The sequence below is a fragment of the Macaca thibetana genome, chromosome 7 (genome assembly GCF_024542745.1).
Source record: "Macaca thibetana thibetana isolate TM-01 chromosome 7, ASM2454274v1, whole genome shotgun sequence".
Taxonomy (NCBI): Eukaryota; Metazoa; Chordata; class Mammalia; order Primates; family Cercopithecidae; genus Macaca; species Macaca thibetana.
In genome coordinates, this window is record NC_065584.1 from 164,161,593 (window position 1) to 164,175,217 (window position 13,625).

At 46.5% G+C, this 13,625-nt stretch overlaps 1 protein-coding gene across 7 annotated transcripts in view; it reads left to right on the top strand.

Annotated features, from left to right (window-relative positions):
• TMED3 (transmembrane p24 trafficking protein 3) overlaps positions 1–13,625 on the top strand; it is a 319,386-nt gene that overhangs the window by 161,006 nt on the left and 144,755 nt on the right. The window lies entirely within an intron of this gene.

Consider the following 13,625-nt stretch of genomic DNA (forward strand, 5'->3'; position numbering starts at 1 on the left):
CATGAGTCACCGCATGGTGGCTGCACTGAAATGCTGACTGCATGACCTGGAGTTATTGAGCAACGAGCAGCCACATGGAGACGAAGAAAAGGGACTTTCAGTCCCGCAGGCTTGGGTTTGAATCTGCTTCTTCATTCATGAGCCAAGTGGCCTCAGGCAATTCCAAAACTCTCTGGGTCTGAAGTTACACATCTACCAAGCGGGAATTCACAACACTCATCTAGCAGGACTATAGCTTGGAGACAAGTAACAGTCAATACATAGTAGCTATGATGATGACACTTGTGACACATTAAGGCACATTAAGGTACATGTTACTCTTTTTTTTTTTTGTTTTGAGAGGAAGTCTTGCTCTTGTCCCCTAAGCTGGAGTGCAAATGGCATGATCTTGGCTCACTGCAACCTATGCCTCCCGAGTTCAAGTGATTCTCCTGCCTCAGCCTCCCGAGTAGCTGGGATTACAGGCACCTGCCACCATGCCCAGCTAACTTTTGTACTTTTAGTCGAGACGGGGTTTCACCATGTTGGCCAGGCTGGTCTTGAACTCCTGGCCTCAGGTGGTCCACCCGCCTTGGCCTCCCAAAGTGCTGGGATTACAGGCATGAACCCCCGTGCCTGGCCTCATTAAGGTACATGTTACTCTTGTAAGTCTAGTATGAAATGCATAGGCCCAGAGCTACCCAAGGAACTTAGGTCACAAAAGTTTAATTACAAAGGGGCCTGGGAGAAAATCCATGATTGATCTTCTGAGTGGGGACCACGGGAATGACAGGTGTGGCCAGAGGAGACAGGAGGTCATGGTGGATTCAACCAGCTTGGCCTTACTTGGAGGACCCCTAAGGGTGCTGGTCAAAAGAAGCTCTCATTTCTTGGTGTGGGGAAAACTCTGACCCAAGGTAGGAGATCCTAGTAGTGAGAGGGCTCCCAGGACAAAGATGGTGCTTTGGAGAGGATTGGCCAAAAAGAACTTGGGGTGTCTGAAGACCCCTCCCCTCCCCAATCTCAGTAGGCCCTAGATGCCTGTCACCTTCACAGTGAGCATCCCCCATAGCCAACTGGAGGCTGGTGGTGGTGGTGGGGAACACTAACAGTTCAGCAGCCCGTGGGTGTTACTGGTTGTCTCTATCTTTCCTTCACAATCCTCAGCACAACACACATTAAGTTTTGCATTTTTCTCAGTGTTGGCTCTTGCCTTGAGCTTTTTAATTGGACCTCCCCACCCTGATTCCTCAGAGGAGCAGGGGACAGGCAGGATTAGTTCCGAATGCAAAGGCTTCCAAAACCTTGAGTTGGGAGGCAGGAGGGGAGAGAGACAAGTCTGGGAACACATATAGCCTATTTATATTATTTTCTGCTGCCACTTTACTGCCAAATATGGTCCTTGGTATATAGGAATTGCACAAAAAATATCCATTAAGAAAAACATGTAAGCACACAAAGTTGTTTCCTCAAAAATCTTATCTGCAGCAAACAGACTCTGAGGTGCTCCCCAACAATCTCCACCTCCTGGTGTTTGCCCTTTGTGTAATCCCTGTCCTTGAATGTGAGTGGAACCTGCAACTTGCTTCTCACCAATGGAGTGTGGCAAAGGTGATGAGACCTCACTCTGTGATTATGTTTCGTCATGTAAGACTTCATCTTGGCAGATGGAGGGAGGGATGCCCTTGTTGAGTTTGATGAAGTGAGCAGCCATGCTGAAGAATCCCACGTGGCAGTGAAGTGCAAGAAGCCTCTAGACTCTAAGAGAGATGTCCTGTCAATAGCCAGCAAAGAGTCAGGACCCTCAGCCATGCAGCTGCATGGAAATGAATTCTGCCAACAACCTGAACAAACTTGACTTGAATTCTTCCCCAGTCAAACTTCCCGATGAGACTGCAGCCCAGCTGATACATTGATTGTACCCTTGAGAGACTGAGCACATGACCCAGCTAAGCTGTGCCTGGACTTGTGACCCATGGAAACTGCGAAATGATAAATGTGTGTTGTTTTAAACTGCTAAGTTTGTGATAACTCATTATGCAGCATAGAGAACTAATACAATATCCATTTCTAACACTCTAAACCAGCACATGCTAATTAAAGTTTTCATCCTTTCAGTGTGTTTTTCATTTCAATTTTGTTTTGTATCTAATTTATTCAGAGATAATAAATTCATATGGTACCAACATTTAAAACTATGAAAGCATTTATAGTAAAAAGTCTTCTCTTGTTTTCCTGTTCCCAGTTACTCGGTTTCCCTCCCCAGGGACAACTTGTGTAACCAGTTTCTCATTTATCCTTCCAGGGATGTTCTACACTTGTATGTGCAATTACCACTAAATAAATATATTTATTTTTCATGAATGGCACTGTACTATGTATATACTTCACTTTGTTTTTCAGTTAATATTTCTTAAAGGTTATTCTGTATCAGTCCAATCAAAGCTCTTGATTTTTAAGATGGGCATGTCATAATTTAATAACCAGTCTGCAATTGATAGACTTTTAGGTAGTGTTCAATGTTTTGTTTTTACAAACAATATTGTAAGATACTTTGTATATTTGTAATATGGTGCAAGTGCAAGTATTTCTGGAGAAGAAATTTCTAGAAGTGGAATTTCAGGGTGAAAGGACATATATCTTTGTAATAATGATAGATATTGCTTCTCTTCCATAAAATTCATAACAGTTAATTCTTCTGTCACAATGTATGAGAATCCCTGTTTCTCTTACACCTCACAAAGACAGGGTCAATCTTTTTGCTTCTTGATAAACTGTCAGGTGAAAAATGATTTATCAGTGCATTTAATTTGCAGTTGAGTATATTTTCACAGGTTCAACAAATATATGTATTTTCTTTTCTGAATTCTGTTCATTTCCTTTACCATTTTCTTATTTGTTTGTTGGTCTTTCTTCTCTTTTAAAGATTGATATGCAGAGCTCTTTCTCTATTATCTAATTATTTAGATAGTTTAGATAATTAGAGCTAATTATCTATTAGGATAATTAGCCCTTTGTAATATGATTTGCAAATGCTGTATTTTCCTAGATTGCATTTTGATTTTATTCATTATGGTCTTTGCAATGTTTATTTCTAAAAATTTAAATTTATTAGTCCTTTCCTTTATCTTCTCTTTCTCTCTCTTTTCTCTCTCCTTCCTTCTCTCTCTCTCCCTCCCTTCCTTCTTTCCTCTCTTCCTATCTCTCCCCCCTACTTTCCTCTTTCCCCCTTTCTCCTCCCTCCCTCCCTTCCTTCCTTCCTTCCTTCTTTCCTTCCTTCCTTCCTTCCTTCCTTCGTTCCCTCTCTCTCATTCTTTTTCTCAGCCTCTGGGTTTAAGTAATATTTGAAAAGTCCTTCCCTAATCTGATATAATAACATAAACATCCAATTATGATACTTTAAAAATATCAGTTAAATAGAGTACAAGGAAGTTGATCCCTTTGAGAATGACCAATAAGAGGACTTTTGGTATGAACCACAGACAAAGAAGAAATTTCAACTTTTCAAGCCAGAAAATGGAGGCAGGTACAGTTTCTCCTGGGCAAAGACTGAATGAATGCAGCAATCAAGAAGACCCCAACTCAGATTGGCCTGATCCCCAGTCCTGGTGCCCAGGTTGTGTCCCAGCTCCAGGCTGTGTCACCCCAAGGGCCTGAGACCCATGCCAACATGCCAATTTCCCTCACCTGTAAAATGGGAATGCCATTACCTGTCCCACCTTGCCTGCCTTGCAAAGTTGCTGTGAGGAACTAATGAGGCCAATGAGAATGGAAAAGCCCTGACAACTTCAAGTTTTGTACACATGCACATTGCCCTTCCCAGTGAGCCAGAGTAAATATGTCCAGCCTAGTCAATACCAATGCCTATACCATCCCCAAAATTACCCTGGTTGGAAAACTCCAAGTCATCTTTTACCCCTTCTTCCCATATCCTCTATATCTAAGGAGTTGCCACGATTCACTGATTCTAATGCTAATTTTTTCTTGCCTCTGTCTTCTCTTTTCTACTTTCACCACCACTGCCGTTGTTCTGCATCCATCTTTTCTTGGTTGGACCATTGCAGAAATGTCCTCGGTGTCTGTCTGTCACTGGTCCTTTGCTTTCCCCAATCTTCTGCTCCCAGATCCAGGCCTGGGCCTGTCCTTGAAGAGGGACTGGCCATACCTGGTTGGAGCCAGTTAAGTATGAATATCTAGGCAGACCAGCTGATCGTCTGTCTCCTCAGCAGCTAGCCCAGTTTAGTTCAGTATCAGGTGAATAGAACCCTGCTCTAGCCCAAGGCGGTGTGACTCTTTATTATTTTAAGCTAATCGCGGGAGTTCCATTCCCCTTGCCAGTGACTGACATAGGAATGGATGTGGGGCACAATTCTGGCCAAGATGTGATGGGAAGACCATCAGGGCAATTCTGGGAAATATTTTTCTTGTTTTTGTTTTGTTTTGTTTTGGTTTTTTAGAGATGATAGTCTTGCTATGTTGCCCAGGCTGACCTGAAATTTCTGGGCTCAAGTGATCCTCCTGCCTCAGCCTCCCAAATAGCTGGGACCACAGGAAGGAGCCACTGCACCCAGCATTCTGGGAAAGATTCCCTGGCTCTGAAGTAATTTCATACTGCTGCTTCCTGTTGGTCTGCATGTGATACCTGGAACTGTGGTGGACATTTTGAGACCACGAAGGGGAGATGAGGCCTCTTAACCTGATGATGGTAGAAAGGGCAAATGGAAAGAATCCTAATAATACTGACCTGCAGAACTGATCAAATCTGGAATTGCCCTGCCTCTGGAATTCTTACAGGACAGAATCAATGTGTGGAATGCTGTGCTGGGTTTCTGTTACTTGCAGCTGTGAGTAGTCTTACAGCTGAAAATACTACTACCACATCTATGGACATAACAGGGCACCCTGACTGGAGCAGAGCTGCCATGTGCATACATCTGGCATGGAGGACACCTTGTTCTCCAGGGATCTGGTTGCTTGTGTTAATATGTGTGAGGCTTTTGTTTTGGCCTAGGGAAGGAGGGAGGGTTAGGGGTATATGCAAAGATGGGGAAATAAGGAGAATGGGAGGATGTCAGTGATTGTCCTTTCTTCCCCCCAAGACCGTTACCATTGGTCTGCCCTGAGGATCAGCGTATTAGTCTGTTCTCATGCAGCTATAAAAAACTACCTGAGACTGTGTAATTTATGAAGAAAAGAGGTTTAATTGACTTACAGTTCTGCAGGCTGTACAGTAAGCATGGCTGGGAAGGTCGCAGGAAACTTACTGTCATGGCGGGAGGCGAAGGAGAAGCAGGTGAGTCTCACATGGCTGAGCAGGAGGAAGAGAAAAAGTGAAGGTGGTGGTGATATACACTTTCAAAAAACCAGATCTCATGAGAGCTCTATCAGGAGACAGCACTAGGGGGATTGTGCTAAACAATTAGAAACCACCCCCATGATCCAATCACCTCCCACCAGGCCCCTCCTCCAACACTGGGGATTATAATTTGACATGAGATTTGAGTAGAGACAGAGACAAACCATATCAATCAGCTTTGAGTCCTGATGGAGAGAGGTTTGGGCCAGGAGTCAGAAGAGTGGCATTCATAAAAATGTTGTGAGATCCTGATTCCACATCACTTCAGGGCCCAGCAGGCAGGGAAGAGTGGCAGCAGGGGATGGTTTAGGAGGCCGATGCAATGGCCCCGGTAAAGAGGAAGAAGGGTCCTGGTCCAGGAAGGTGGTATGGCATGGTAAAGAGTGACCAACTGGTCTCTCTGGGGGATGGATAAGGAGAGGAGAGCTCCCTGAAGGCCTCAGCAGTGAGAGTGATCACAGAACCTGGAGCCCTGGCCTGGCAATCTGGAACTGACACATCTTGGCATGCCTTTTGTCTCCTTAGAGATACCACTGCTGCTGCAGACACAGTATGTCATGGGGAGAGGATCACATGGGTAAGCAGGGACCAACAGATAGGAGAACAGGATGGAGCCTGGACCCCCATCCTTGGTTTGGAGGTGAACATGGGAACAAGTAACAGATATGGGGGATGAGCCTCAGGTATAAGCAGATTAAGAATTTCTGGTGGAAGCAGGAATTACGGTGGCAGCCTCTCTTGAATTTTGAACCCACCAGTGCTTGCCTATAGGAGTTGAGGTACCTTGTATGCTCACAGCTGGCCTGCCACAGAAAGAGGGCAGCCTTGGGATTTTGTGCAGACACCAAGGGGACTCAGGCGTCCAGCTGAGAAAGTCAAGAGATCTGCATCCCAGACTTGCTTCCTAACTAGCACCTACAATTTCCTGGGGCTACATAAGGCCTTTTCACATTTGCTTCCTCCTTCCCCACACTGACAGGCATGTTCAGATGCAGTCAGAGTCTGGCCCTGGTTTTGGTGACAGGTGGGCACCTGCAGCTGGGTACCGTATTGCCATAGTAACAAGGTAGGGAAAACTGCCCCAGAGCTCTGAGGCTGATTAGATATCAAGACCAACCCACTGTCGCCTGACACCATGTCTCCTGGGGCACTGCTGTGTGTGAGTGTCCAGGACAAGATGGGAATTTTCTGAGACAGAAAATTTAAGTGGATGGAAAATTAGATGCTTAACCAAAGATATTGTCCCCTTCCCCTCCCTATATATACTTGTCACTACCAGCTACAAATATACAATTTCCTGTCTCCTTGTGAACTAGTAGAAGCCACAAGAAAGGTGGTCCCACTTCCTGCTGGCATTCAAAGTTATGTAGAATAAGACATGCTTAGTTTGGAACATTACTTGGAGTGTTCCGAAAACTTCCTGATAAGTATTACCTAACATCGAACTTGGGATGTTTTAGTCAGCTTAGGCTGCTATAATAAAATACATACTACAGACCAGATGGCTTAAATAACAGACATTTATTTCTCACTGTTTTGGAGGTGGGAAAGTCCAAGATCAAGGAGCTGGCTGATTTGGTTTCTGTTAAGGACTCTCTTCCTGACTTGCTGATGGCTGCCTTCTTGCTGTGTGCTCCTGCGGCATTTCCTCTGCTCGTGGAGAGAGAGAGCAAACACTCTGGTCTATTCTTATAAGGGCACTAATTCCATCATGAGGGCCCACCCTCATGATCTCATCTGGCCTTAATTACCCCCCAAAGGCCCTATCTCCAAATATCATCACATTGAGGGTTAGGGCTTCAGCATATGAATTTTAAGAGAACACAAATATTCAGCCTATAACATGGGGTTTATACAGTTTGAAAGTGGCCCTTCAGCACCTGTCAGGAAACATTTCTTATTTTATCCATTTATTTGTTCATTCATTTAGCCATTTTTTGAGTGCCAGAGACTATTCAGAGACTATGTCCTAGGATATAGCAGAGAACAAAACAGACAAAAATTTCTGCTGCCATGAGGCTTACCTTTTAGTGGTCAGAGATTGGAAAATTTACAAGTAAGCAAGTAATTACATAATCAGTGGTGATAAGAGCAATTAAAAAGCATAAAATAGGGAAGAATGAAAGGGTGTTGAGGGGGACTTGCTCTTTCATACGGCATGATCAGGGAAGACTGGGGCATCTCAGCAGAGGTCTTATGGTGGCCATGATAAAGTGTCTTGCAAGACCTTCTACAGGGAGCATAACTGATGGAAGGCCATGGCTATTTCATTTTGAAATTCATCGCTGCTTTTGTGTGAAGGCTATGTCTCCTGGGAGAGTTGGGACTTCCTCATCAGCACACTTTAGCTCAGGGACTCCCTGATGGTTTTGTCAAAACTTCCTTAGCCTGCCCAGCACTAGAGGAGGCTTCCACTCTACCTTCTCTCTTTTCTCCTTCTCTTGGGATCAGACTTGCCTCATGATCTAGCTACAGCCCCCGCCTTCCTCTGCTCCATCCCTAATTCCTTTTGCAAGGCATTTCCCCTAATAAAAGCCTTGCATGATTAATCTATTGCAGCATCTGCTTCACAGAGGAAGGACTAATGCAGATTTGAAGGAAGTTAGAGAATAAGCCATGTGGATTGGTGAGGGAAATATATTCCATGCTGAGGGAACAGAGACTGCGATGGTCTTAGGGCAAGAAAATGGCCGGTTTGTATTAGATCTGAGATTTGATTTTTATCCTATTCATATGCTAACAGGTTAGTGTGTAACTGTTACATAGATTCTGGCAGAAGACATGAGACTCCTGGGTCAGAGACAAAGAACTCAGTTCTTATAGCACAGCCACACATCCTCTTGGACAAAACGAGTTAATAGGACAGTCCAGAGTCAAGAGGAGGGGAAATGGACTATTTCTCCTCATGGGGGAAGCAGCAAAGTCACATTGCCGAGAGGTGTGGATATAGCGGGGAGAAGAACTGCAGCCAGTTTTTCAAACCACCACAGGTAAGGACTGGAGCCAGGTGCCTCAGGAGCTGGAGGACAAAGAGGAAATTCACTGAGTGATCAAGCAAGGCCTCATGGAAGACTTAAGTCTTTAGCCTTGCCAAATTCCTTTTTGTTTTTGTTTTGAGATGGGGACTTGCTCTGTCTGCTAGGCTGGAATGCAATGACATGATCATGGCTCACTGCTGCAGCCTCAACTTCCTGGACTCAAGAAATCCTTCCAACTCAGCCTCTTAAGTAGCTGGGAATACAGGCACATGCTACCATGCCAGGGTAATTTTTAAAATTATATTTGATAGAGATAGGGTCTTACTATGTTGCCCAGGCTGGTCTCAAACTTCTGAGCTCAAGTGCTGACCACCCATCCTGCCAAGTGCCAGCTGCTGCCTCCCTGTGGGTCTCACAGAGAACACAACCAACACCTCTCCTGATGGCCCGGGAGGCAAGGCTGAAACAGATCATGTGAGTCTTCCATTGTTCACATTCTGTTTGGTTACAGAGGGAGAGAGGAAGGCGGAGACAGGCCATAAATAACATGCTATGCCTGCTCTTACCTCCACTGTAATTACTCTCCCGCTCACTGCAGACACTTGCCCTGCCACCGGGGTCCAGCCTGCCACTGAATCAGGAAAGCAGTTTGTTCATGCAGAACATGTCACTGTTGGAAGTTTCTCTTTCATCATTAACTAATTTGCTGTGCTTTGCCACAGCCCTTGTTATCTATAACCATGGTAACAATGGAAAGAGCTGTACATGCATTTATTTTGGACTCTAAAAGCCCAAGCATGGTTTATTTCTGTCTCTTGGCTCCAGAGGAGCTGGGTGGGTCTGGAGGCAGGGGCTGGAGCTAGAGGACCAGCCCTTAGTCCTGAGCCTATCAGGGTGTGACTTCAAACACACAAATTCTTGTCTGGGACCTCAGTTTCCTTAAGTGTAAGGTGAGGGGATTGGGGTGTATGGTCTTTGTGGAGTCTTCCAGTGATGTCTTTCTATTAGTTGAAGAGTCGGGTGTATTTAGGATCTAGAGGGAGAGTTCCCCAGCCCACCCCAGAGGCTGTGAGCCGGCTGCGAACATGGGGATGTAGGCAGTGGTGTGTGGCTGCTGCATCTGGCAGTCCCCTCTTTCTGCTAATTTGGTGTCCTCACTATATAATTATACTGTGAAATTCCCTGACTGAAGATAATTTTTTAAAATATCTTTCCCTGACTCCCACCACTCATTGCCCAGATTCGTGAATGGGGTAAGTGGGTGTTTGCAGCTTTTGGCGGAGAACGAGGATGTTATGCAACCTGCCCTTCTCAGAATTTCCCAGCACCACCTCCACGCTGGGCCCCAGAAGGGAAGAATAGGGTTTTCTGATTGGGAGGATGCAGATTTTGACTTCTCTCAGTCTCGATTTCCTCATCTGTGAAGTGGGGAGAAAATTATCTTTCCTGTGGGGTAACATGAAGAGTATGAGACCATGCACTGCACCTCTGACCACAGGGAATGTGATGAAAATGTGGGCTTTCTCCCTTTTCCTGTGATCTTGGATCAGTAACTTCACTCCTCTGAGCCTCAGTTTCCCCATTTGCAAGTGGGGTCAATAATAGCTATATATCTTTCAGGAGTGTTGTGAGGGGGTTAAATAGGATACCAGCAAAAAAACGCCCTGTGTTGTTGTTACTCAGCAATTGGTATTTATTATGACTACCAGCAAAAGCATGATGTCCTGTTACACCCTGCAGGATCGTGTTATCTGGGCGTGTCTTCCGGCTGGCTGTGGCTGCTTTGCCAGTCCAGTAAGATATGGCCAGAGCTGACAACTAATGGACCTGTCAGCTCGATGCAAAGCACTTCTTGAAGCTCCCCAGAGGCAGGTGCCGATGCCACATCGATAAACCCCATTCCCCTGATGGGCTCCTGACATTTCCTGCCTGCATTCCCCTGTCTGCCTGGGTCAGTAGTCAGACTGAGTCACAGCCACTCCCTGCAGCCCTGGCTGCCCACTGACCCAGGGCACAGCGTGGGAGGCAGCTGTGCAGGGTCAGTCCACTGATAGGGTGCCCTTTCTATTTATATTTTAAAACATTATATTTTTTTCTTCTTATTTAACATGCTTATTATTCTTTCTTACATGAGGAAGATACTTAGAATGCCTTTGATCATTATTTTTCTATTGCATATGTCAACATGTGTTTATTTAAACAGAGATAAAGGCCTGGAAGGAACCACCAGGGAGTTAATAGTTGTTGCCAGTAGGGAGAGGCGTTGGGAGAGGGGGGAAGCATTCACTTCTTTATAGACTAAACGAAACGGTGGGATTAGCAAAAAGTGCTTAATTTTGGTTTGAGTGAAAGCTGCTCAGTATATTTTATGTTTAAAAAATGTTTTAAAGTAAATAACATGGATTACTTTAGAATTAGAGATACAATCTCAAAATGTGAAGAGACAAATGATAAAAACGCTTTTCAGCAGAAGAAACATCTTCATCATATTTTTTTGTTTGCTTAAATTGGGCTAATCTGTACTGGGCACCTATGCCCAGGGATTAATGTGTCTATTCAGACTCCCATGGAGGTGAATGTTTTTCTTGTTTATTCTTCTCATTTCACAGATGAAACGGTGCAGCCTCTGACCTGGGTTCTTTACATGAATCCTCTTAGTTCAAGCATGTTTCAGTTCTGGAAGGGAGAGCTGTTACAGTATGCTCTTTTGTTCTTTTGTTACCGTACACTCTGCGTGAGATTTGTACTGTGGCTCTGTGGACCTGTCTCCTTGCAAAGGCCAGGCTGAATGCAGGCTTCATGAAGACTTAAGCACCTGCAGTATCTGTAGCTCCCTTGGGGAAAGATGCTCTGCAACGCAGACCCCTGCGCTGGCCACCCCCATCCCTATTCCAGAGAAAAGGCAAGGACTGGTCTGGTGGGAGGCTTCCTGCTTCAGGGAATGATCTCATCTTGAACCTGAGGGAGGTCCAGCTGGTGTTGATTCATTTTAGCAGGGGGCCCCCAGAGCAGAGGGCCTTACCTCTCCACCTGCGATTTTCAGCATTCCCTTGGGTCAGCATCAGGGCATTTGTCTTTTAAGACTAAGGTGAGCAAATTTTAAAAGGAGAAATTGAAAGCCTGTTCTCTGGTTGTCTACATGGCTAGGAGGAGGCCAGAGAGGAACAGACAGCCATAGACTGTCATAGGTGGGTGAAAGTGTGTGGACATGCTGACTCGAGCCAGTGGGGTTTCAGTAAAGGGTCGGAATCCAGGCTCTGCCACTAATTAGCTGTGTGACCTTGAGTAAGTTACCTAGCCTATCTGAACCTCAGTTTCCTTATTTGCAAAAGAGGAATTCAGAAGACCTTGCAGAATCAGAAGAGGGCTCCACTACATGAGATCGAATATGTTGGATGCCCTCCAAAGTTAAAATTAATAGTAATGATTACAAGACAAATCACCAGCCAAGTGATAGGGAAAGGTTCTGTGCTGGGCAACCTGGGGCACGTGGGTGCTTAGGAATGCCGCTGCCCATGTGTGAGAGAAAAAGCAGCACTCTCAATTCTATGTTATTATAGGGGAGGCCACCAGGTGCCGTGGAGGCACCATGGGATCTGGCATCTGCTCTGGCCTCCGCTGCCTACCTGCAGTGTGACCTTGGGTGAGCCTTTCCCTTTTCCAGGTTCCAGAGCTAAACTGGGCCAAAACCATGCTCCTTTTCAACCCCAAAGGAGGTGCTGACCCTGCAGGGTCCCCACATCCATGGTGTTACAAGGTCTTCCTCATCAGGCCCATCCCTGATGACCCTTCTCTCCTTGTGCAGAACGAATGTTGGGTCTGGAGTGTTAGTCAGTGGTTGGTGGGGGGCAGCTGCTGCCTCTCTTTCTCCCCCACTCCTTGAAGGGGCTGCCTGTGCACACCAGACTGCTGTATTTCCGAGCCAAACCTCTCAGCCCATCGTCCTGCTTGTTGCCCTGCTGAGCTCTCTGGATGCCCCAGACTTGAGTCTTCCCTGGGATCACACTGACCTCAGAGTCCCAGGTCCCGGGCCCATGTGCACCCTTACAGGACTTAGGCCCTGGTTAGAAGCCCCTGTTTCAGTTTGGGTCATCATGCCTGGCTCTTCTGGGATTACATCTGGAGCCCAAAGCGCCCACCCTGTTCTGCTAGTCCTCTGCTGGGCCCCTGGGGACATTCCAGCAATTTCTTCTGGAGCAAGGCAGAGATGGTTATGCTTCCCCTGACATCACCCTGGGCTGGCAGGTGGCCCCTCTCTAGGCACTGCAGTGGAGTGGATCATCTGTTCCATTTCTAAAGATTAGTCTCCCTTGCCTCCACATCCCACTGGCTCTGAGGTGTTATGGGTTTTACATGCCTTTCCCCCAAACTGCACCCTGACCCAGAGCCTGCAGTGCGGCACAGCACAGATGTGGTGACACAAGAATCCACTGGCCCCTCTCCTAGCCACTGTCCTTGGGTTGGCTGCACTCCCCTTCACTCCAGGCCGGCCTTAGGCACACAGATTTGCCCTGCACATGCATCCCTGCAGCTCTTCAGGATTTGGAGCCACTCTCCAGGTCCAGCTCTGGTACCGAGAATGTGCTTCCAACTGTCTACTCCGCCAGTGCTTCTGCAGCTCCAGCTCACCCTCACCACATCAGGAGGTCAGCAGGAAAGTGGGGTGGCTCAGAGGCCACATTTTCTGCTGGGGTTTGCATCCGAGCCCAGATGGCATCACACAGCCTGGAGGTCAGGACACGGGATGGGGATGAGGACTGCTTCTTAGGGTGTGCTGAAGGCAGCATGACTAGCTCAGAGGTGAGCCCTTACATACGCAATAAAAAGGGTGTAAAAGCATCCCTTTCTTGCTTCCCCACAAAGCTGCATGTGAGCACGTACGTGGATGCTAAGCCCCAAGGTGGGCAGCAGAGGGCAGGGGCTGAGAGTTAGTGATGAGAACACAGTGTCCTCAGGAGCCTGTGGGGAGTTTGTGGTGAGAACACAGCGTCATCAGCAGTAGAGAATGGACAAAGGTCTCCTGACTCCCTGTCCAGGGCTCTCCCATACCCTGAGTCTCTAGGTGTTTCTAAGTGGCTGACAGCTGGTTCTATCTATTGGGTATCTCTTCATCCAGTCACCCCAGCTGTGGCTGCTGGGAGATGCAGGCATTTAAACTCACTGAGCAGTCTTAGTGCCTGGCCTGGGTGGTTTCCTGTGACACCAGGTTGGACTGCAGGTGACTGTGCTGGGGCACAACTTTGCAGTGGGTTTAGCTGCCCCTTTTCAAAACGACAGCCTGCTCCAGGGCCAGCAATTGACATTAACAAAGA